The 24,351-nt window shown below is 43.6% G+C and overlaps 1 protein-coding gene across 2 annotated transcripts in view; it reads left to right on the forward strand.

Moving 5' to 3' along the window:
- Window positions 1–24,351, forward strand: part of PARVA (parvin alpha) — a 147,230-nt gene that overhangs the window by 40,642 nt on the left and 82,237 nt on the right. Inside the window, exon 1 of one of the 2 annotated variants that reach the window (XM_015238596.3) lies at window positions 14,125–14,278. The exons of the other annotated variant lie outside the window; for it this stretch is intronic. The gene's annotated coding sequence lies outside the window, so the exon portion shown is untranslated. Of the gene's footprint in view, window positions 1–14,124; window positions 14,279–24,351 lie in introns of those variants that run through there. 2 annotated transcript variants of the gene reach the window in all.

The raw sequence follows: 24,351 nt of genomic DNA on the forward strand, positions 1-24,351 counted from the left end.
CATTTATTGAACAATACTTTGTGTCAGGCTCTTTTATAAATGCTTTGCATTTAGAAGTTTACTTAATCTTCACAATGGCCTCTGAAGCAGGTAGTAATTTCATTTACACATGGGAAAATTGAACCATAAAGAAACTGAATAACTTGCCCAAGTTAATAACTAACTTGAATGAGTGAAGTAACTAGGCTGTGACCAAGTTCTTTTTTCTTTTTTTTTAACTATGGTAAAATACACATAACATAAGGTTTACCCTTTTAACCATGTTCAAGTGTGCAGGTCAGTAGTGTAAAGTCCATTGACATTGCTATGCAGCTGATCTCCAGGACTCTTCATCTGACGAAGCTGAAACTCTGCACCCATCCAACAGTGACTCCCCATCACCCCCTCCCCCAAGACCCACCATTCTACTTTCTGTCCCTGTTTATTGAACTCTATACCTCATATAAGTAGAAGCAGGCAGTATGTGTCTTTTTGTGACTGGTTTATTTCACTTTGTGTAATGTTCTCAGGATTTGTCTATGTTGTAGCCTGTGTCAGAATTTACTTTCTTCTTAAGGCTGAATAATATTCCATTGTTGATCCATTCGTCAGTCCCTGGACGTTTGGCTATTGTGAATAATGCTATTATGAACATAGATATATCTATTCGAGTCCCCACTTCCGATTCTTTTGGGCATATAACCAAAAGTAGACTTGCTGGATCATATGGTAATTCTGTTTCTAACTTTTCGAGGAACCACCATACCGTTTTCCGCAGCGGTTGTACAAATTCATGTTCCTACCAGTACTGCACAAGGATTCCAGTATCTCCGCATCCTTGCCAAGATGTATTGTTTATTTTTTTCTTAGTAGCTATCCTAGTGGGTGTGAGGTGGTATCTCATTGTGGTTTTGATGTGCATTTCCCTCCTGATTAGTGACGAGAGCATCTCTTCGTGTGCTTTTGGGCCATTTGTGTATCTTTGGAGAAATGTCTATTCAAATTCTTTGCCCAATTTTCAATCAGGTTTTTTTGTTGTTGTTAAGTTGTAGTTTTTAATATATTCTGTGTAGTAACCCCTTATCAGATACATGATTTACAAATACTTTCTTCTGTGAGTTGCTTTTTCACTCTGCTGGTTGTATCCTTTGATGCACAGAAGTTTTAAATTGGATGTAGTTCAGTTTATTTTTAACATTTATTGCCTTTGCTTTTGGTGTCATAGCAAAACAAGGAATTCTTTTGGGTAATCTACAGTTGAGGGAAGAAACAGATTCTACTCATTTTGTTTGGAAAAGTAAGACGTGAAGACAGAAGCCACTGCTCTGCATGGTGTTGAATAGTGCAGAGAGACTTAATAAAAAAAGAAGATATGAGACTATAACTAAGGGAAGGCAATTTGGGATTGGACCCCAGCCCAAAATCGAGAGAAAAGAGCCCAAGAACACTATATTAGCAGACACTATATGAGGCAGAATAAAGAAAGCATCCTAAAGGACTGAGAGCCAGAAAGTCGGAATAAGAATAAAAAAATAAGGAAAAGATGGGGAAATGATGGGCCTTTGACAGTCTAAAGGGGGGAAAAGGTGGTGTGCATTAGGGAAGGAATTATTGGGTTGAAATATGAGCAGAGAAGTTGAAAAATTCTGGCTAGGGAAAAGGGAGAGTCTACTGACTGGGGTAAAGTGGATTTTGCAACAGCAGAGGAGAAAAGGCAGGACAGAGAGGAAGTGAGGCTGCTAATTAAGAGAGAGGGAGGAGAGGCTTTTCAGAGACCCAAGGAAATGACTGCAGAGCTGAGTTCTTAGTCCCTTTCAGCCTTCCCCATGAGGGGTTCCAGGAACAATGAAGCGGGCACAGCCGCAGCAGGCGAGGCAACAGGAGGAATGGGAGTAACTGAAGAGCATGCGGAGAAATATCTGAAGCCCGTGCACGCCCTTTGGTTTCTGGTATTTATTTAAAAAACGGGGAGAACTGCAGGAAAAATCCTGGCCACAATAGTTGCCACAAAGCCCTGAAAGGTGGGGGAAGTGTTCAGTGTCTGAGGCAAGCAAACTGGAAACAGCAGCAGCCTGGCCTGTAGACAACTCCACGAGCCAGGAGAAAGTTCAGCTGGAGAGAGCACTGTGCTGGGAGTCTAGAGGCCTGGTGCAGCCTGGCTTGGCCGTGAATTTACCCCACTTCAGTGATTCCTCACATTTTCGGCTAGAAAGCAAAGGCCACAGCTAGTTGATTGTCGTTTCAAAGAAACAAAGAGTCTTATTCAAATGGTCTCTAGTCTTATTCAAATGGTTTATTTTAAGGACGCATGTGGACAAGAAGTCTGAAAAAGCAGGCGGGGCAGGCCACAGGCTGAGCAGACACCACCTGAGAACTGGACCTTCAGGGGGAAGGAACCTGAAGGGTGCTCGGAACCTCAGGCAGCTGGAGAGGCTTAGAGGTGGAAGTCTCTGGACTTTCAGCCTGGTGTCCTGCCACTAAAGGGACTCTGTTCTGTTCTCTAGTGACAGATAGCTTCCTGGCCCTCCTCTCTGGATCTTTCCTCTGCATCTTTGCTTCTGTTTGAAGTAAGGACTGTTTTGTGGGCTCAGATCCTGAGCCCAAGACTTGTTCTTAGTGGATGATGAGGACGATAATAACAGCTAACATTTATTGAGTGCCTACTATGTGCCAAGCACTGTTCTAAGCACATTATAGGTCTTAAAGCATTTAATCTTCTTACCAATCCTATGGGGTGTGAACCATCATTATCCCCAGTTGGAAAAAACTGAGGCCCAGTGAAGCCATTTGCTGTGGTCACACAGCTAGTAAATGGCATAAGCAGCCTCCAGGTCCGGGTGGTAAACTCCAAAGCCTGTGCCCTGCACCCCAGCACCCCATCCCACTGCTCCCAGCAAGGCCTGGAAGGAGGTCTTAAATTCCTCTTTCCCTCAACGGTCACGCAAGCGGCAGTCAACTGTCTGTTCATATCAACCTGTTAAGGACTTTTTTTTTTTTCCTTTTTGGTATTTATGAATCTGTACCAGCTCTGAGGGGTGGTATTTTCCTGAGTTTACGATGTGTTTTATCTTGATGGAATCAGGTGTTTGCCATTATGGATTGATTGACATGAAATGGTCAGGGAGGTGGGCTGGCAAGAAGGACGGCTGAGGATCTGATTCAGCTACAGAGAGTGGCCCAGACAGGGGCATTCAAACATGGTAACAGAGGGATCACAGACATCTCAGCCTCGTTAGGAAATCTAGGCCAAGACATGGGACTAGAATTCAGGATGGGGGTGGGGGGCAGGTTGGTGCTGGTGGCCATTAAACCATGAGAATGAATGAACTTTCCTAGAGAGAGTGTAGGATGTGGGGACTCCGACTACATTTATCAGATTCTTTCCCTAAATGGGAATGTGCTTCTATTGAATATTCTTGTACTTTTTTTTAGCTTAAAAATTGTTCTGTATTTACATTTCTATCCATTGATCTATTTACATGATCACTTACAGGTTTTAATAACTTCATAGAATCCCATTGAATTACTATACCGAATTTACTTAACCTGTTTCCCCGTGACTGGACATTTATTTACTTATATTTATTGAAGTACAGTTGATTTACAATGTTTTGTTAGTTTCTGGTACACGGCATAGTTATTCAGTTATTTAGAATATATATTGAGTTTTGTTTATATATACACACACACACACACACACACATACATACAGCATACTTATTCAGAATATATGTCTTCTTTTCCAGATTCTTTTCTGTTTTAATTTATTACAAGATATTGACTGTAGTTCCCTGTGCTATATACAGTAAGACCTTGTTGTTGATCTGTTTTATATATAGTAGTGTGTATCTGCTAATCCCAGACTTTTAATTTGTTCTTTACCCTTTGGTAGCCATAAGTTTGTTTTCTACATCTGTGAGTCTGTTTCTGTTTTGTTAGTATGTTCATTTGTATAATTTTTTAGAATTCCACATATAAGTGATGTCATCTGATATTTGTCTTTGACTTGCTTCACTTAGTATGATAATTTCTAGATCCATCCATGTTGCTGCAAATGGCGTTATTTCATTCTTTTTTTATGACTAAGATTCCATTGTGTGTGTGTGTGTGTATGTATATATATATATATATACCACATCTTTATGCATTCATCTGTTGATGGACATTATGGTTGGTTCTATGTCTCGGCTATTGTAAATAGTGCTGCTGTGAACACTGGGGTGGATGTATCTTTTCAAATTAGAGTTTCGTCCAGTTACAGGCCCAGGAGTAGAATTGCTGGATCATATGGTAACGCTGTTTTTAGTTTTTTAAGGAACCTCCATACTGCTTTCCATAGTGGCTGCACCAATTTACGTTCCCACCAGCAGTGTAGGACACACCCTCTCCAGCATTTATTATCTGTAGACTTTTTGATGATGGCCATTCTGACCTGTGTGAGGTGATACCTCATTGTGGTTTTGATTTGCATTTCTCTGTTAGTTAGAGATATTGAGCATCTTTTCATGTGCCTATTGGCCATCTGTTGCCAATGAATGGATATTTAAACCAATTCAATTTTGGTCTTTATTAGTACTCTGTTAGAAACTTTGTTCACATTGCTTACTTTTTTTCTTTCTGCCTCTCTTTTCCCTTTGAGTTTTCCCTTGGGAATATATTTCCAAAGAAGAATTAAGGATCAAACATTTTATAGCTCTTGTTCCACGTCGTCAGACAGCCTGCAGAAATACTGGAGGAGTTTACGGAGCCCCCAGCAGTGGTTGAGCATGCCTGTTTCCAACAGCTCTGCCAGTATCGTTCTATCACTGTCTCTTACGCTGTTCTTAAAGGTACACGGTTATTTTGATTCCTATTTCTTAAATTATTAGTGAGGTGGAACATTTTCCCATGTGTCGGTTTATCGTATACATTTCCAGGGGGCAAAGAGCAGGTACATAAAGTGCCTGGCCCGGGTTACTGCTGGTTAACGTTCTTTCCCTCTCTCCCTCTTTCTTTTCCCTCGCTAGCCATTGGTCAGATAGGGTGTCATTACTGATGACAGTGTGTTTATATCACAATATAAGACTTCATTCCTATTTTGGATCGTAAATATCTATCCATTATATCTATTATAATTTAAAACTGTCTTTTGCTCCCTTTATATTTGTGTTGTTTTTATTAAAGAGACTTTAAAATATTTGAATCCACCTTCCTCTTCCTTCTAATACTATTTAGCTTGTCAATAGTCATGAAGTCATCTCTGTTGCAGCTGGGATAAATATGCTTTAGAAAAATTCTCCCTGTGTTTAATTAGTTCACTGACCAATTTGGAAAATATTACCATATTTGGTAAGTTATGGATATAATCTACTTTTCTTCATATTGATACCAGATTGTCCCACCAGCATTTATTCCATGGTGATTCTGTCATCCATTATGGTGATTCTTAGTTCTGTTTTTTTGTTCGTTTGCTGTATCTTAGGGACTTTTATGTGCTTAAATTCATCTCTGGAATCACTATTTTATTAGAGTCTTTGTCCTGGCCTTGATCCAACAAAATTCAGTTTTGATGAAGATCACTTTATAATATATCCTTAAATGTGAATATTACATCCTCCTCCAATCTTCTTTGGTATGATTGTGTATTTACTTATTAGTTTTTCCAGTGATTTGTCACATTCTGGGGCATTCTAGCAGGAATTCAGTTGTTCTTATGTTCGTCTGTTTTTTGTTTTATGGGCGAATGATGCTGATATTACCCTAAATTTTCCAAGTCAGGAGCAATGGCTCTAACTTTAGGTATTTCTTTATTTTCCTTCCCATTTTATAATTTTTACTTCATTAAGATAACTTATTTATCTAGATATGTAGAATCTTAAGTGTTCTATTTTTTTCACTATTGGGACTAGAACCATTTTTTGTTGCTTTTTCTAGCTTTACATTTTTGGTACGCACTTGGTGGTTCTAGCATTTTCTATTTGCACTGTTATGTCATCTGCAAAAAAGTGATGTTTCTATTTCTGCCTTTCCTACACTTTATTCTCTATTTCTTTTTCATCTTGTCCTGCAGTCTTTTCTGCTGTTGCCTCCAATAGGCGCGCTGAGAGGAGCATCTTAGACTGCTGCCTGTGTTTGCAAAGTAAAGCCCCTGGGACTGCACTGTCCACTACAGTAGCTCCTAGCCGCTGGTGGCTGTTTAAATTCAAATAAACTCAAAATTAAGTAAGATTAAAAATTTGGTTTCTCAGTCGCATTAGCCACATTTAAGTGTGAGATAAACCATGTGTGACTAGTTGCTACTGTACTGGGCAGTGCAGGAAGACAGATTTTCCATCGCTGCAGAAAGTGTGAATGGATAGCACCCATCTAGGATCTCCTCACTGGGAATAATATTGAAACTCAGATTCAAATCTATCATCTTTTTAATTTTAAGGAATACATCCTCTCTTTAATGCTGAATGTTACTGATGGCCTTCTCAGCATCCACCAAAATAATTCTTACATTTAAAAGTAGATTTTTTTTCTGTCAAAGTGTTGAACCATCCTCATAATTTCCCCATGTAGTGCTAGTTCTGTGTTTGTAGGATAGCTCATATTGTTTGTTTTTGAAACATTTTCCCTTTCTGTTTGTAGGATATTATTTGTGATTTATTAAACCACATTCTTCACAACCTCCCTTCCTCACAGTGTTGTCCTCATCGGGTATTTTCAATCAAGATCTTACTTTCTAGCATGAATTGTATAACATAGTTTTGTCTGTATTTTGAAATCATTTATGTAACTGGTATTTGAAAATTTATAGATGTTCCCCTGAGAACCCATGATGGATTTCTTTTAGAGATATGTGGAAGGGGCAAAAATTTCCCTAACAGTTCCTCTGATATGAATCTATTCATATTTTAAATTTTTTATTCAACATAATTAGTTTAGCAAGCACTGTTGAATGTGAACTTCCTTTGAAACCCTAGGCAAAGTGCTGGATGACAAGGTGAACATGACAGTGACCATCAAAAAGAATGCGATTTTTCACATCCCCTCTTCACTGAATTCTTCAAGGCCTCCCCCCACCCTTCAGTGTCCCCCACTGGACTCCCCACCAGGAATCACCAGGCCAGGCTTCTCATCTCACCACCCCAGGACCCCTTCCCAACTCTGATTTTCTCTTGCAGAGAATGCCCTTTTCCTCTGCACCTCTCATTCACCCTGAGGACCCACCCAAAGTTCCTGTCTTTCTAATTTCCCCTGAGTGATTTCTTTCTGCGCTCATCTTAACGTATTCTTTGAATGTGTCATTCTTTTTGGCAAATAATTATCCATAGCCTTGTCATATTATCTAATTATCTTATGTGTTACTGTGTACATGTAATATGTCTAATATCCCTGTAGGGGTGGGAGTGGAGGGAGATTTCACATCTTCTGTTTCTTTTGATTAGCAGAGCCCAGGATGTAGCACTATGTATGTGGCTGACATTAAGAGATACTTATTGAATAAATGTTTTGATAAATTAAGGATTCTCACTTAATTAGCAGGCGAAGCCAGTAAAATCTGTGGCCAAGGGCAGGTTTGATTAGCTTCAGTAAACTAGTATAATCTACTAAGAGAAAAAGGCAAAGGAGTTTCTGTAAAGGAACATACACATCTTCCAAGTTTCTTAATTCAGTCGCTGTTTCCCCTTCACTCAAGAGATAAGTTGTGTTCCTTCCCACGTGCTAGGTATGGGAGATATAGGATTGAACAAAATAAACATGGTCCCTGGCTTCATGGTGTTCATAGTCTAGTAGGGAGATTGATATTAAGCCAGAAAAACAACATATACATAATTACACATTGTGCAAAGTGCTCTAAAGGAAAGAGAAGGACATGGACAATTAAAGTTAGTTTGGGTAGTTAATCAGGGCCATGGTCAGATTAGGAAGTAACGTTTAAGCTGAGAGCTGAAGGATGGGTCATTAGACAAGTGAAGCCAAGTAAAGAAGCCAGGCAGAGGGAACAGCATGTGCAAAGGCCCTGAGGTGTGAAAGAGCTGAGTGGATTCAAGAAACAAAGGCCAGTGTGTGACTAGGGCATGGTGAACAAGGGAGGAATTGACATGTTGATGCAGACTGAGATCCAAAGGGCACTTATGGTCCAGGGTTGGGTATTTGGACTAATGTACATTTTAAGAGAACTTTCTAAGTCAGTACATGTGCCTGGTACTGCTCCAAGCAATATACATATGTTATCTTATTTAATACTGAGAACATCCATATGATGTAGATACTTTTAATATGCCCATTTTCCAGTTGAGGAAACCAAGGCCCAGAGATGTTAAGCAACTAGCCTGGAGTCACACAGAATGTTTGTGAAGGGGCCAGTATATAAACAGGTTGTCTTGAGCCTTCAGAGCCCAAACTCTGACCACTGGGTGCCCTTGCCACAAGGTCACTTGGCCACTGTGTGGCTGATGGAGTTGGGCATTGTAGGAGCAGGCAGATGAATTAGGGGGCTCTTCACGTGAGAGGTTACGACTTGGACCGGGGGGGCTCTGTAATTTGGGAGAAATCAGTATTTTGGGATCAGGGCAAGAGGAGAGAAAGGGAAATATGGTATAAGGGAATAAATATATCTGATTTATTTAGATTTTTAAAAAGGCTCTGAAGTCTTGTTTTAAAGAATTTAGAAAAGAAACAAAGTAACCAAAGCATAGCATGAAAAGGAAATAAAAACAGGATCAGAAATGAAATGCAAATCAGACTAATAAAACAAATTTTTTTTGTTTTGTTTTAATTGATACAGTGGAAAGAAAGAAAAGAAGTGAGAAAGGAAATATGATAATTATTATAAAAGAAATGTATATATCATTTGTGTGGAATATTATTTACAACTCCTTGCTAAATTAGCTAACCAAGCTGAAACAGATAACTGTTTAAGTCGAGTGAGATAATGAAATCGGTCAACAATTTATTGTCAAGAGGTCTGACATGAGATCTGTTGCCTTCCGTGGGGCCCATCTTTCTTTTTTCCCCTCTTCTTTCCCTGTCTGTTGAAGTCTGTATGACTCTGTTCAAATCCCTTCCTGGGGAAGAAAAATAAAATCATCAACATGTATACCTGGTTATTTTAGCCCAAATCAACAATTACCAGCAGGACTGATGGCTTTGCAGTAGTGGAAGCAACGGTTACGTTATGTTCAGCCTTTTCTGCTGAAGAGAACAGGGATGAGTTCAATCTGCTTTAGACATTTTTCTACAACAGGCACATTTTTAAAAAGCAGGTTTTGGACCATAAAAGCATAAAAATCATCTAGAAACTTTTATCATGTGGATTATCAAGTAGGCTGAATAAAATTAGAAGGAAGCATCTGTGGGCGAGTCTACGTTGTAAACTTTTAGATAAAAACCTCAAATACAACTGCTGTGTTACTTTTATTTTCTTGAGACAAGGTGAATGATGGTGGTGAGAAGTCAGTTACCACCAGGTTCTCCAGCTGAGGTGGGAGGAAAGCTGTTTCCGGTTTCCAGCGAGCAGGACTGTGTCTGTCGAGGTGTGTGCCCCAGCAGCTCCGACAGGGCAGGGCGGGAGCAGGTAGAACTCTGGAGGGCGGCTGCTCCAAGCCTCCCTCATCCCGGGAGCAGTCTTCCTAGCTGTGGAAAACTTAACACCTGGATCAGGGCTCACGACCGGCCTGTGGGGCCTCCCCTAGAGAGGGAGCAGCCCTTGTATCTGGTACCAGTTGCTTTCTATGAGGGCGCCTGGGAGACTTGCAGAATATTGGCAGAAGGTGAGCAGAGAAGTTGGGCAAAAAATGGAATCCTGAGCCACATGCACCAGGCATCACTAGATTACGATGCTTTAGGAAAGCAGTCTTGCTTTCGTATATCAGGTTCAGGCCTCTCCAGTTTCCTTTTCCGTACAGAGTCCCACTTGTGAAGGAAAGGAAGGTAAGCAGAAGGAAGACGAGAAGCAGCAGAGAGGATGGACAACTAGATGCTAAGAGCAGGCCATTCAGTCATTCCTTCATGCACTCACGTGTGTATTCGACACGACGAAGCCAGGACAGAGGGAGCTCCTGAGAACTGAGATGGCCACGGTACCATCCGAGGCACCTTTTCAGGATAGTCCATGTTCACAGATACTGGTATGTGCAGATATTATATGCACAGTCCCTGGCATCGCATCTGGCACATTTGGTACTTAGCAAGCCCTGGCTGTCATCACATCACCATCATCATCATCATTACGAAAGTGTGAGATCCTTGAGGACAGACAAGTTGTTCTTACATTTTAGAATCCCTGGGTTGGCAAAGAGTCTGATGCAGAGGTCAGACTCCAGGAACATATGTTGACCTGTTGACTAACTGAAGGGAGACATTTTTGAGCACCTACTTCATGCTGGCACCTTTAAAAGGCACAATGGAAGCTTCTGAGACTGACCTTTGACCTAAAACGAGATGGGGCATTAATTTAAAAGGTTGCAAATTGAAAAGTCAATATAGGGGTAGCATTTGTTAAGTGCCAAGTGAATAAAAATAGAAGGAGCTTCAGGAATTTGAGGGAGGACTAAATTCTGTGAGCTGGTAGGGAGAGAATGATATGTATTCATCCAGAACCTAATCAGGTTCCTAGTCTTAAAAAAAAAAAAAAGGTGCTGGCCCTTTAACCCTTTGGCAGTGGTAATGGGGAGGAAAAACCCTTCCCCAAGGCATGAGTTTGCAGACCCCTTATTCAGTTGTGTGCTGGTAAATATTTAACAACCAGCTCTCCAGAAAAAGCATCTGTTTGAGTGCGTATATATATTTAAGTCTTACTGATACGCAGGATCTGCAGTACATACAGGATTCACAAACAACAGTAATACTCTTTCTTGTAAATTCCATGAGCCAGTTGATTCCCACAGAATATTTTTGTTGACTTTTCTGTTGTGTTCTCCATAGCTTGCCTGGGGTTGCAGTTCAACCGTGATTTGACTCATGGAATTTCATCCCGGTCCACCAACTCTTTCTCTGCGCATTTGTTGTCATTAACTCGAATATGTGATTCACTTAACTATTTCTCACCCTTGTGCAATGGTTCAACCTGCGATTTTGCAGCTTAACAGTGGTGTGAAAATTGTACACATCCAGTAGAAACCATCCTCAAATGTTGAATTCTGCTGTTTTCCTGGGCTGGTGATGGGTGGTACGGTGCTCTCATGATGCTGGGCAGTGCGGCAGCCGCAGCTCCGTCAGCCGCTTGACCACGAGGGTGAACCACCCACATGCTCACAACTGTCCTATGCCCGTACAGCACAATGGTTTTCACTGACAGTGCAGTGTTCAATCAGTTACAGGAGATATTCCACACTTTCTTATAAAATAGCCTTCATATTAGATGAGTTTGCACACCTGTAGGCTAAGGTAAGTGTTCTGAGCACATTTAAGGAAGGCTAGGCTAAGCTAGGATGTGTGATAGATTAGGTGTATTGAATGCATTTTCAACTTTCAGTATTTTTCACTTAACAGTGGGTTTATCAGGATGTAACCTCATCAAAAGTCAAGGATGATCTGTATTATATTCATTAAACTGAAACCCCTCTCAGCTTCAGCATTACAGAAGTCAGAGCTTACTCGGTCACCAACATCAACACCTTCTTTGCTGAATCAGATAATTGTTTTCAAATATGAGGGTAGTATTTTCCTCTTTTTTTTTTTTGTACTATTCACGCTGTAATGACTACAGACATGACTTACTTTTAAGTGTAATCTGCATTATTGGTGTTTTTTCCATCACTTTCTTAACTGTAGATAATCAACAAAACAAGAAACCAAGCTCTGACTTGCAGTGTTTGCTATTTGTCTGCTTGTAGTGTGTCAGTACCACCCCATGGTGGCCAGTTTTGTGATATCCTTGAACGTGGGCTTGGGGAGAGATACAGAATACAGCGCACCATCGTGCGGCTCTCCCACCACGTAGAGCCCGTAAACGTAAGTAATCCCAAGATAACAGAATAAGTGATGAGTTTTGAGTATTGATTATCCTTATTTTTAAGCATAATTTATTTAATGACAGGTACTTATTTGAATTTTAATAATGGCTGTTTTTAACAATGGGCTCCTGACGGTGTAATGATGGAAAGTTGATAGAAGCCAGCTCCAACAGACCCCCTACCCCTACTCCTAATGAGGGTGGACGCCTCCTCTCTGGGGAGGAGCTCTGTACTTGTCTTTGCCTTCCCCTTCCCAGGCATACAGGCCGTTGTCGCTCACGCCCTCTCCAGCAGGGAAACTCACAGAGAGGCTCATTTCTTTCCAGAATCTGATACCAGGCATGCGATGGGGTGGGGTTTGACATGGATCTTGCCTAAGCCCATGCCTCACGCTGATGTTGACGTTTAATGCAGCCGCTCACAACTTCACAGCTTATACTCATTTCCATGATCTCTTTCTTTAAAGATAAACACAGAAAGAAGGGCCTTGGAGGAAGGTTGCAAATGGAGCACTGGGGCTGTCAGGTTAGTTGCCCTCCAGTGTTCTGCACAACCGGCTCCTGACCTGCTTCCTGAAAGAGACCCAACCCTGCCCGACAGGTTAGAGAAGTTTGCGACCTTCTTTTCTGCCGCAGGAGCAGAGAGACAAGATTCCTGATATCAGAAGCACAAGTTTTTATCAGCAAAGCAAATTTTTATTGAGAAATCGGACAAAAATAAGCTCCACCCTCAACCTTCTTTTCCTTTCTTAAGCAATGTCCCTTTCACACAGATGTGGAGAAACTACCACGTGGGGGGCGCAAATAACCTGCCTGCTCCTCCCCCGGGGCTGACTCCCAGCAGTTTGTTTTGGTACTGGTTGGCAAATCGTGGTTTCCACCAGTGCCCCCAACCCTGCACGGGCAAGCTTGCCCCTCCCCAGGCCCTGCTGGACCCTCCCACAATCTGGCACCAGCAGGCACCCCTACATCTGCTCCCACGCTGACTGGACAGTGCCTGGACATGGCCCAGTGTTAAGTATTCTGACTATCATTCCCATCCGTAGCCTCTTGATCACGGAGTTTGAGCCACAAAACACCCTGTGTGCTCACTCCCCACCTCCAGATCTGAGCCAGAAGAACTCAGCAGCTTAGAATCGGGAGAGGCCCCTTCACTGATGTGCCTGCCCCACCTTTCCCATCCCTGGCTGGTTCACAGGTGGCGTCACTCATCTATCCCCACATCCTAGTTCCTTTAAAACCCTGTGAGCTCTCACTTGCCCCGACAGGCTCCCATCCCTGCTCAGGCTGTGGCCTTACCATCTATCAGACCTTCCAAATGCTGACCCTCTACCCAGCTGGCTGGGCCTTATCATGCTTGACCCTGAGGCTAATGCCACCAGATGTCCCACCTTACTCTCTACCTACTTGTTACGCAACTTGTGCCGTCAGCATTGAGTCACAGTGCCTCTCTTGCCCTGGGGGACTTTTTCCTCTTGTGCTGTGGGTCCAAACCTGAGCACTCATCCCAACCCTGCAGTCGTTGGAAATTCCCAGCTTTCCTTGTTCTGACTATGGCTCTGGTCCAACAGTGGGTAAGGGTACAAGTTAACATCGGGGTCTCCTAGCCATCTGACCAAACTCATAAAAGAGATGGAAACTATTTCTCCAAAGGGAAAGGGCTTTGCAAAGGACTTGCAATGTGATCGATAACCCATCATAGAATCATAATAAAATCATATTTTCATTTAACATGAAAGGCTTCCTACTGTGCTTTGAATTGTGAAATTACTACTACAGTTGAGGAATGATGAAGTCATGGGGTTTTTTCTCCCCCTCATTTTCTTTCTGGCCTGTTGTCCGAAAAACATTACCCACAGCTGTTTAAGAATGTATATTAAAAGTGAATTCCAATAAAAGGCCTATTAATTACATTATTCAGCCTGGTTCAGTAACTTCTTTAAAAATGACATGCATGTTTAGGACAGGAGTGTTTTCCAGTTGTCATTTCATGAGATAAATATGTTGGGAAATGAAGAGAGTATAAATAGACGTGAAAGTCACTTTATCTAATTGAAGATGAATGCTGAGTTTTGGGAGCTGTGGCAGAATTGAGTCCTGGTTGAAACTTGCCTCGAAAGAGATTTATGATCGTGGGATATGAAGCTTCGTCTCCCAAGGGCTCCCCTGGTGACCATTAACTCCTTCAGCTCAGTACTGTCTTTGTGCACGCAGAGGAGGCAGCTCGTGAGGTGGACGGGGGTGGGGGGGAGAAGAAAGAATGCAGCAGTTTGCCAAGTCAACAAAAAATAAACTCAACAACAACAGAACCACTGCTTCATCTGGGCCGGTGGAATTTAAAGTGGATTTGACAAACCAAGAGCCGCGTTCTGTCATGTATGTATTATGCCACGTGGCCGTCCCTAGGGCTTTTATGTCTTCCTTTTCTATGTATGTCACTTTCCAGATTTTCCAGAATGCTTTTTAAAGGGACAATTAGTAGTCATCCCAGCACCGTTGACTTTAGACATCATAGTTGGAGCCTGACAGAGCCGTAGTGTTTGAATTCATGTTCTGCCTTGACCCCTGAAAGCCTTTTTCCAGAAAACCGACTGCGTAGGTCTGATCTGCGATTACACAGATTAGAAGGAGATCGTGGCTAGAAATGAGGGTTCTGTTGTGGCCATGATACTGGAGGATGCTTCGCTAATGGGATGCTGCAGTACTGGGTGGCTTTAAACATTTTTGTATTAAATCGAATTGTTTTGATGACTTTTCATTCCCTTAGAGGTTGCTGGGGGAAAGCTAGCGTTCTTAATGACTGACTGGAAGAGTCAAGTGCACTTGAACCTCTAGGTCAAATGCTGAATTCCTCCTGCAGGTGGAAATGCTGCACCTTACAAGGAAGGCCGAGTCTCATTTTTGTGATGACCTTCCCCGTTTGAAACTTTCCCGGAATCCCTTATCATCAGCTCCCCACCCAAAGGATGAAAAACACCATCTGATTTCCAATTTTCCCATCTCTCACTGGAGTTTGCAACTTTCTTGAATAACAGATGGCCAGAAAATGTGTAAGCCCAAATAAAAGCAAAGCACGGGCTTCACTGTGTCTTCTCCAGTGTCATTTGCTTTTTAAAATTAAAATTATGTAAATGATCCCTTGGCTTGAAGTAGGAGAATCAGAAATGAAGGAAACAACCCCAGCACTTGAGAGCATTTTAGTTTGGGTTGTGTGTAGGGCTTTTTTTTTTTTTTTTTTGAAAGCTTCTAATGTTTCCTTTTAAAGAGAAAGAGGCATTTGGTAGACGCATTTTGCAAGTTGCTCATTCACAAAGCTCGCCGAGCTTCACCAGCAGCTAGCCTAGAATATTAGGCTCGGCAGGGCTCTTAGAGGTCTTTGTTTTAATTGACTTGAAGAGGGAGGAAAAAATTCCGGAGGAAAAGACCAAAGGAAGGCCCGGCCCCTCTGGGTTTGGCATCTTTCTTACCTCAAGGAGTTAAAAGTCTGGGGCTGAGCGTGATCAACCAGATGGTCTTTAGCAGTAACATGGTTCATATTGTTTAGATTATCCTCTTGCAAGTACCGTGCCTCGTTTACCTTTTATGGAATAAAGTGTGGAAAATTGACCACAGATGTAAGTAACCAAGAATGACGGGGAAGCTGTTGTTACCAGGCCTCCTCTTTTCTCTCCAACACGCCTGATCCCCCAGATAAAAATAGAGAAGTGGGAGGCGGGCCGAGCAAGAGCTGGCCTTACCTCCCCGGCTCGGGTCTGAGCAGCCGTCAGCCCTGTGCTTTGCGTTTCCATAAACCCACGGTTGGCCTCGAGACTCATGTGCAGGCTTCCCTCCCATCCTGACTTTCCAAGTGCCCTCTAGTTAAAGTATCATACCACGTAAGCAGTTTTTCCATCCTGTTTGGAAAGGCAGGGGGGCAAGGCCAGCACACTGACAGGGAGCAGTTCTCTGTCCCCCAGAGGGGAGGTGTGAGTGGCATTTTGCAGCCTGAGGAGCGAGGATAAATTCTGCATTCCCGTTGCTTTGATTGCAATCTCGGCTGCGGGCTGGGCTGCATGAATTAGAAGTAGGCTCTTGTTATTCCCGAGAATGGGTTTCTGAGCTTGACAGCAGAGCTGACGACCCAGAACCGGCTCGGCTAGGAAGGAGCTTGTTGAGGCAGGCCTGTGTTTTCCTCTGCGGCATGCTTTTTAGGATTAGAAAGGCGTTTGTGCCTTTTTAAACCCTCGGAGGAGTAGTCTCCCACCAAAGTCATAAACTAGGCTTTATGAAGTTCCTTTGTTTCCTCTTGCCCACCTTCCTCCATCCTGCGCACCACTGCCGGGGCCACGCTGGCCTTCGCCTCTTGTCCCTCTCTGCAGTGCTTGCCGCCTTCGCGGTGGCTGTGGCCACACCAGGTGGCTGGACTTCAGCATTTACAGATCAGCTGGAGGCAGAAGGGCCAAAATGACCCTCTCGGGCCACGCCAGGCCTCTGCAAAATGATTGTGGCTCCTCAGGGCAGGCCCCTGGGTTGCCTTCCCTTTATGTGGGGCCACCACGACGCGGAGCCCCACTCCGCTGCTTGGCGGTGTTTCTGTCTTCTCATTCCCATCCAGTTCAGCGCCCCTTTCTCCTGCCAGGCTCCTCTATTCACCCCTGCCGCCAGGCTCTCCCTCTGAAGTCCTGGCTCTGCTGCCAAGAAACTCCCCAGTATCAGACATCGTTAACCCATTTCTCAGACGCTTTCCTGGAAACCCTGGCCTGTCTCCGGGACATGGCTTTCTTCCTGAGTGCCCTGGTTTTCCATGCACACTTGTAGCTCACTGTCCTCCATGACTCCTTTGAAACCTCCCTTCCTTTTAGGCTGAGGTGCCTGGTTAGCCCAGTCCCATCTGTTATGAATTCCTGGGAGCGTCTCACTCACCAAGGATTTTGGCACTTGGAGTCGTCCGTACAGCCACCTTCTCACCAACCTGTCCCCCGGCCTTGGCGCTCCCCTGTCTTCTCTGCATCCATGGCTGCTTCATCCACTCCACCTCGTGACTTTACTCCCATGCCTGGAATCATGAGCACTTGCCCTCTGAGCTTCCCTGCCCTACCACCTTTCATGTCACCATCTCTTCTACTCCGTAATTCTCAGGAAGATGTGCTCTCCAACCTCTAGCTCCCGACCCTCTGTTCTCCCAGACCCTCAGCCACCCACACCCCAGCCTGGTCAGTTGTAGATTATTTCGGCCATGTTCTCCAGCATCCTCGGTTTTCCCCATCTCCACCTCAACTCCCTTTGTTCTCTCACTGCTCCCACTGTGCAATCCCCAGTCTCAATCCACTCACGAGGCCTTTTTGTTGAGCCTGCCACAGGCCTGCTAAGAGTTGCTAGGGATAATCACATAATCTGTCTAAATGACTTGGGACAAACCCCTAGGTCTAACATCACCTCAACCCTCAGTGCCACCCCCATCCCTTCTCAATCAGCTCCTTTTCTTCCTTTATTCAGCAAATGTCTTGAAAATGCATCTACAGCACCGCGTTTTCACCGTTTCTAATCATGCATCAAACTGCAATCCAGCTTCTGCTCCTGTTGAAATTGCTCCAGCAAAGGTTACCCATGACCTCCTGACTTCCAAATTTTGTTTCTTTGTCTCTCGTGATCTCTCTTCAACTGTCTGCTTCTTCAGAGCACTCCTCTTCCTCAGCTGTGACGGGCATCCCTAAAGGCTCCCCCAACTCTGAACGATGGATCTGTTTTCCCCACGGATTCCTCCTTCTCTTTCTGCTTCTTAAAAAGTATTGTTGCGAGTTCCTGTCCTCTGCCTCCTCTCCTCTCACTTCTAGCCATGACCCTGATCCCGCAACGTGGGAAAAAGCAAAGAGGGTTGATCATACCAAAGGCTACTTCTGAAAACATCCTTCTCATTCAACACAGATGGGAAGGGAAACACCCTAGGCGACTGATGGTGCTTAACAGTCTGCTTCTGAGACAACGGCATGAGTCTCAGGGCTGCAAAGTTTTCGCTTTGGTGGTGAAAGCAAGTGCCGGTGTCCGTGGGCTTTGGATGGCAAGCCCATGGCATCCATGGAGGATTTGCACTGCCGTGTCGGGTGTGAAATTCTCATAGGCTGTCGGGGATGAGGAATAGGCAGTTTCTAGAACCTGGAGAAGAGCTGCCGTTTAAAAGCAGGCATGTGCGGCGGCAACAGTGCCGCGTTTCGAGTCTGACGTTCTGTTTCGAATCCTTTTCTTACCAGCTGTGTGACCTTGGGCAACTCACTTTTCTCCTGGCTGTATCTCAGGGTTTTCATTTGCATAATAGATAATATTATCTTCCTCTTCACATTCAGTATAAAGCATATCTTAGGAAGACGTTATGATTTGCTAGACTTAGTTCGGTAGGATGATTGAACTGATACAGTGATAGGCTCCTAGGCTAACTGAAAACCTGACACACCTGACAGCTCACCCCGAATTACTTACTACCCTCCTTTATGGCACTGCTCTTCTCGAGAAGGGCAGAGCTGGTTGCTGTTCTCAGACTGGTTGAAACCGCACACAACGCATTTAGAGCCCTTTCAACAATCTCTCATCCGGATTTCATTGTGGTGGGGTAGCGGGAGATGGAGAGATCAGTGTGGGCTGGAGCAAATGGGACAAGGGGCCTGCGAGAACCTTCAGCTGCCTGGAGTAGAATGTCACGTTAGTGTAAAGGGAGCAATAAGTGATACGGTCATAAGTTCTGCTGAAGTTGGGTAAAGGAATCAAAACTGACGCCACTAAATATTTTTAGCGGAGTTAATAAGTATTTTCAAGTGAGAACGTGAAAACGGTGTCTTAGGAAGATTAGTTTAGCTTCCTTATATATAAGACATTTTTGTTCGGGAGAATGGGGCCAGGGAGGACATTGGATAGATGGTTGCGGGAACCAGACCCTGATCTGAGGAAGTGCAAGTTTAGGTGAGAAAGGAAAAGATGGGAGTGCAGACTATTTCAAAAGAAAAGGAAAAAACTGTAAAAGCATTAGTGACAGTTTTCATATTGGAGATTCCAGTGTGTGTTTTCCAATACTGTCAAGCAGTAATCCCATTCTCAGTGGACACTGACCGGATGTCCTACAGTTTAGCTCAGTTCTGACACTATCTACCTGGACGTAGCCTCAGATCCCACAGCTCGAGGGCTCAGTCTTACAAGACCACCTCCCCTTCCCCACCTCCACATTAGCTGCCAATCTCAAGTCCAGGTCGGCCCACTCTAGACTGAAGGTGCCCACGGCCTCCTCCTCAGTTTCAATTAATTTGCTAGAGTGGCTCAAAGAACTCAGGAAAACAGTTTACTTACTAGACTGCCAGTTTATTAAGAGTCTAGCCCAGGAACAGTCAGAGGGAAGAGATACTTAGAGCAAGGTGTGAGGGAAGGGGTGCGGGGCTTCCATGCCTCTGCTGGGCATTCCAGTCTCCTAGTACCTCCACGTGCTTACCAACTGGAAGCTCTCTGAACCCGCTCCTTTTTCAGACTTTTTATGGAGGCCTCATGACACAAGCACGATTGATTAAATTATCGATCATTTGTGATTGAATTTAATCTCCAGCCCCTCTCCTCTCCCCTGAAGTCAGGGGGTGAGGTTAAGTTCTAACCTTCTAATCAAGTGGTTGGTTCCTCTGGCAACTGGCCCCCACCCTTGGAGGCTTTCTGAAACTCACCTCACTAATACAAATTCAGATGTGATTGAAAAGCGGGTGTTGGGAATACCAGTCCTTTACTATCCTTATCACTTAGGTAACGTTAAGAGTTTTAGGAGCTCTGTACAGAAATGGGGATGAAACCCAAGTATGTATTTCTTCTTTTAAATCACAATATGACAGAGATGAAAGCAAAAAACCAACTTAAAAGTAACTTCAGATTTTCTAAAGTTTCTACTGGAGATATTATGAAAATGAAGGAGAAAATTTTGTGTGTGATAAAATACACATAACGTAGATTTTACCACTTCAACCATTTTTAAGTGCACAGTTCAGTGGCATTAAAAATGTTCACACTGTTGTGCTCTCATCACCACCAGGGAAGAGATTTTTATAGCAGTTTGACACCACTGCATCATCTGAGCACATGATCATTGTGCTTGTATTTTGTTATTTCAACATTTTCTCTTTTTTTTTAAACAAATAGTGTTCATTTTTATTTATTTATTTTTATTGAAGTATAGTTGGTTACAGTATCAATTTCTGGTGCACAGCATAATGTCCCAGTTATTCATATATATATATATATTCGTTTTCATATTCTTTTTCACTAAAGGTTATTAAAAGATACTGAGTACAGTTCCCTGTGCTATACAGAAGAAATTTGTTTTTTTTAATCTATTTTTGTATATAGTGGTTAACCGACATTTTCTAGTAATTTATTTTATCAGATATTGCAGAGTATCCCTCTGCAATGATTTGGAAATGAAAGAAAAGAAACTAGTCCTTTCAGATTGCGTGAGAAACATTCTCAAGGTATAAGAAAGGTATAGAGTCTCTGGGAAGGAAGAGGTTGGCTATAGGAAGGCTGTCATCTCCCTTCCTCTGCCAGGGAATATTCTGTTTTTTCTTATTTATTTATTTATTGAAGTATAGTCAGTTACAATGCGTCAATTTCTGATGTACAGCACAATGTCCCAGTCATGCATATACATACCTATATTCGTTTCATATCTTTCTTATTTATTCTTAAAGCTCAATTCCTTGGTCCCTCTCTCTGAGATACCTTCTCTTCCAACCTCCCCACAGACTCCCAAGCCTCACCAGAGGTTAATCAGCCTTCATGTTGCCTCTGACCCATGGACGTATTTCCTTTGCAGCCATCATGGTACCGTACGGACTGTCCATCTTGGCCGCCCCACTCTGCACAATACGAGCTCTGCACAAAGACCACGGCCTTTTCATCTGTATAACCATATTGCCTGTCCGGCTCCTGCACGTCACTCAACTCTCTGCTCAGACGCTCCCCTCCCCTCCAGGCCCATGACCACCTACCTGAAAACAGCACTTCCTGTTTGCCTTTCTCCCGTTGCCCTGCTCCCTTCTCCCTCGCAACCTGTCACTGCTGGCCTGACATACACATTTGTTTGCCTCTTCATCGTGTCTCGCCTTTGCTAGAACTTAAACTCCGGGCAAGCAGTTTATCTTGTTCATTGCTACATCCCCACGGCACCTTCGTAACACATTATATGTGTTGAGTTAATATTTGCCGGATGAATGAATGACCAGTGGCCAGCTTCTCTCTCAGAATCTGAACTAAGGACCGGTGACTTTCTTGGTTGGTGATAGGTTCTGGCCCTGTGGGATCGGTCAGGATTGGGCTGAAAGCTGTGTTTGTAACATGAAAGCATGGGAAGCTGGTCAGTATCAAAAGAGAAGCTAAGGGGAGAGTCCAAGGGTCAGAAGGTTTCGCTGCCTGGGGGACTCTCCTTCCTCGTCGCCTGATTCAGTTTGTATTTGTTTTTGTGTTTGTTTTGTCTGTGGACTCATCTGGGTATCTGTTTCCTCTGACTGCGTGATGAATTCTCACAAATTTAGCAACTTAAAGCAACACCCTCTTATTATCTCACTGTTCCATAGGTCAGCAGTCTGGGTGGGCTGGGTTCTCTGCTCAGGGTCTCATGAGACTGAAGTCAAGCTGCTGGCAGGACTGGCTTCTTATCTGGAGGCCCCGGGGAAGAATCTGCCTCCAAACTCAAGCTTGTTGGCAGTCTTCAGTTCCTTGTGGTGGTAGGACTGAGGTCTCTCTTTCCTTGCTGACTTTTGGCAGGGACTGCTCTTGGCTCCCAGAGACCACTCTCAGCTCCTTGCCGTGTGGCCCTCTCCACATCAGCAACAGAGAGCCTCCCACATGCTCTCTGAATTCCTCTCTGCTACCAGCAGGAGAAAACGCTGCTTTTAAAGCACTTATGTGATTAGGTGCGTCTCACTGGAATAGCCTATTGATTAACTCAGAACCAACTAACTAGTAGCCTTAATTACATCTGCAAAACCCCTTTTGCCTTGTCACCTAACATCATCAGGGCATGATAACTCATCATATTCACAGTCTAGCATTAGGATAAAAAATTTTGAGGAACCATTTTAGGATTCTATCATGGTATTTATTTTTTAAATCTCCTTTAATTAGAATGGAGACTGGTGGAATGGGGATCTGTTGCTTGCAACTAAAGAGTAATGGCCATAATCCACAGAGGTCTAGCCTGGGGGTGGGGGGGGGCGCCGCTATAAACTTTGTCTTCTTGACCTTTGCTAAATCGTGGCTCTTTATTTTTCCTCTGGAACAGAGTTCAGTATATAGAGATGTGAAAGATTAGACCATCTGTCATACTTCAGATGCCAAGAATAATGAAAATAGCCCCTTGCCTCTAAACTCTCTGGTAGAAAACTTTTTTTTCTTTTTTTTAATGATTTTCCTTGTGGGTCACTCTCCAAGTGAGATCATTGGTGATCCTGAGCCTTTTCCCATGACTTAATTGATGAGGAGAGGACCGTCCAGCTAAATCTCACAGAATACATTGTGGGTAATTGGCTTAAAGCCTGCAGGCTCTTGTTGAAATGAGTGGTTTTGGTTAATCCACACCACGGAGCTGAAAAGCTATTATGTATGTATATTTTTGTCTTGCGGTATTATCAAGAAATTCCATATAGAAGGGAATAAACTATGGTTTGGGAATGAAAAAAGAATTTTTTTTAAGAAAAATGCAAGACATAAACTCTGTTTCCTGCAGATGTAAATCAGAGCAAGTTTTAAAGCCTTTCGTGACTCAGAGAGAGGTCACCGACCAAATCTGCTGAAGAAGGCAGGATGAAACAAAAACAGCTACATTTTTATGATTTTTTTCCCTTTGCTGCTGTTAGCTCTTCCATTTGCCCGATGTAACACAATTTTCCAGACTAGGTAGGAAATCGGAGATAGGGAATTGCTACCCAGTTCACTGCCTAGCTTCAAAAAACGTAGAGTCATAGTTGAGTGACGAACATAGTAAATTGGGGGGATTTGAGAGAGAAAGCTTGCTTGTGGCAAATTGCCAGCAGGTTAAAGGCTTGTGAGATTATAGAATCAGAGAGGCTCAGAGTTGGAAGGAACCTCACATCTTGTTGCCTGGTCCAACCCTTCTTTGATGCATGGACTGACTCAGTAGCATGGCAACAGGAGGTGCTCAGCTCTGCTGGATCTTACTCTTTGTAGGGAGTGAGACAGATGTGGAGGCAGCAGCTATGACTGAAGATGAGGAGTCCCAGATCTTGGGTAGATCCCTGGGGGCCTGGCACTTGGGAGCCTCAGCGTCAGTTGGAGATCATGATACCCAGTTAGCAGGATTGTTGCAGAATTAAATAAACTTTGTAAAACATTAAGCAAACGTAAATGATTATATTAGTGCTATTACTAGGGAGACATTGAGATACCTGGGATGGTGGATGGCCTAAAGAAGCACATGGAGCCCAAGACAGGAATAGAAAATACAGGAAAAGACATTATGTTTTCAAGGCCAGTGAATCTCACACTAGGAGCTTGAAGCTGCTTTAAAAAGGGAGGAGGGGTCAGCAACTGTGCAGGTCAGAAGCCTCAGGCCCAAGACAGGAAGCCCACGCTGCTCAGGTGTGCACAGGTACCCAGGTTGAGCTCTCGGGAGTGCAGCCCAAGAGCAGAGCTCTTACCAGGCAACCTGAGAAAGACAGATGCCAAGCTTCAGTCTGAAGACCCCAAGGGGAAAGAGCCTGCCCCCCGAAGCTGCATGAGGGTAGAAGACAGAGGGCCGCCACAGCCCCTAAATGAAATAAGCTGTTTCCATAGCCATTGGGAAACTGTATCCAGGTGTTTCCTGATGCTTGTTGACTTAACTTCTTAAAAGCATCCATCACAAACTATTTCTTCTCTCGGGTAACTCTTTTCCCCTCGCAAATGTAGGATTCAGAGATAGAAAGCTGAACTCTTGGCCTTTGGCAATAACTGTGTCGTGTCCTGATTCATTCTTATTCAACAAGCATTTATGATGCTTGCTCTTGTTCAGCCTTGTTCCAGGCCCAGGGAATCAGATGCAGCCTAGTTGGTGTCCAACAGGAGCACATAGGAGCTTAGATGGAAGCAGGTGCGGCATGATTTTTGCCTTCCCTCCTTGTGCCCTCAGCCAACAGTGATTAATATAGTTACAAGTGCTGCTGATTTTTGTCCCTAAGGCCTTGCTTCCAGTCTTGCTTCCTCTCCTGTGCCTTCAGGTTCTAGGTTGAGCCTGGCTTCTCCTCCAAAGCCTTACCAAGTTTTCTCATGCGTGTGGATCACCACTTGCTTGTTGTCTGGGCCCCAAGTTTCCTTTCTCATGATGTCTTTCCTGTTTGCCTCGTCCCCTTCAGTGTGGTTTGACAGTCCTGAGCCTGGCTCTGTGGGTGCTGGTGGAGCTGAACCTAGAGGTCATCACCCCCGGCACTGTGTGGTTTGAAATTCCTGCTCCTTGA

This window comes from Vicugna pacos, chromosome 10 (assembly GCF_048564905.1).
Source record: "Vicugna pacos chromosome 10, VicPac4, whole genome shotgun sequence".
Classification (NCBI taxonomy): Eukaryota; Metazoa; Chordata; class Mammalia; order Artiodactyla; family Camelidae; genus Vicugna; species Vicugna pacos.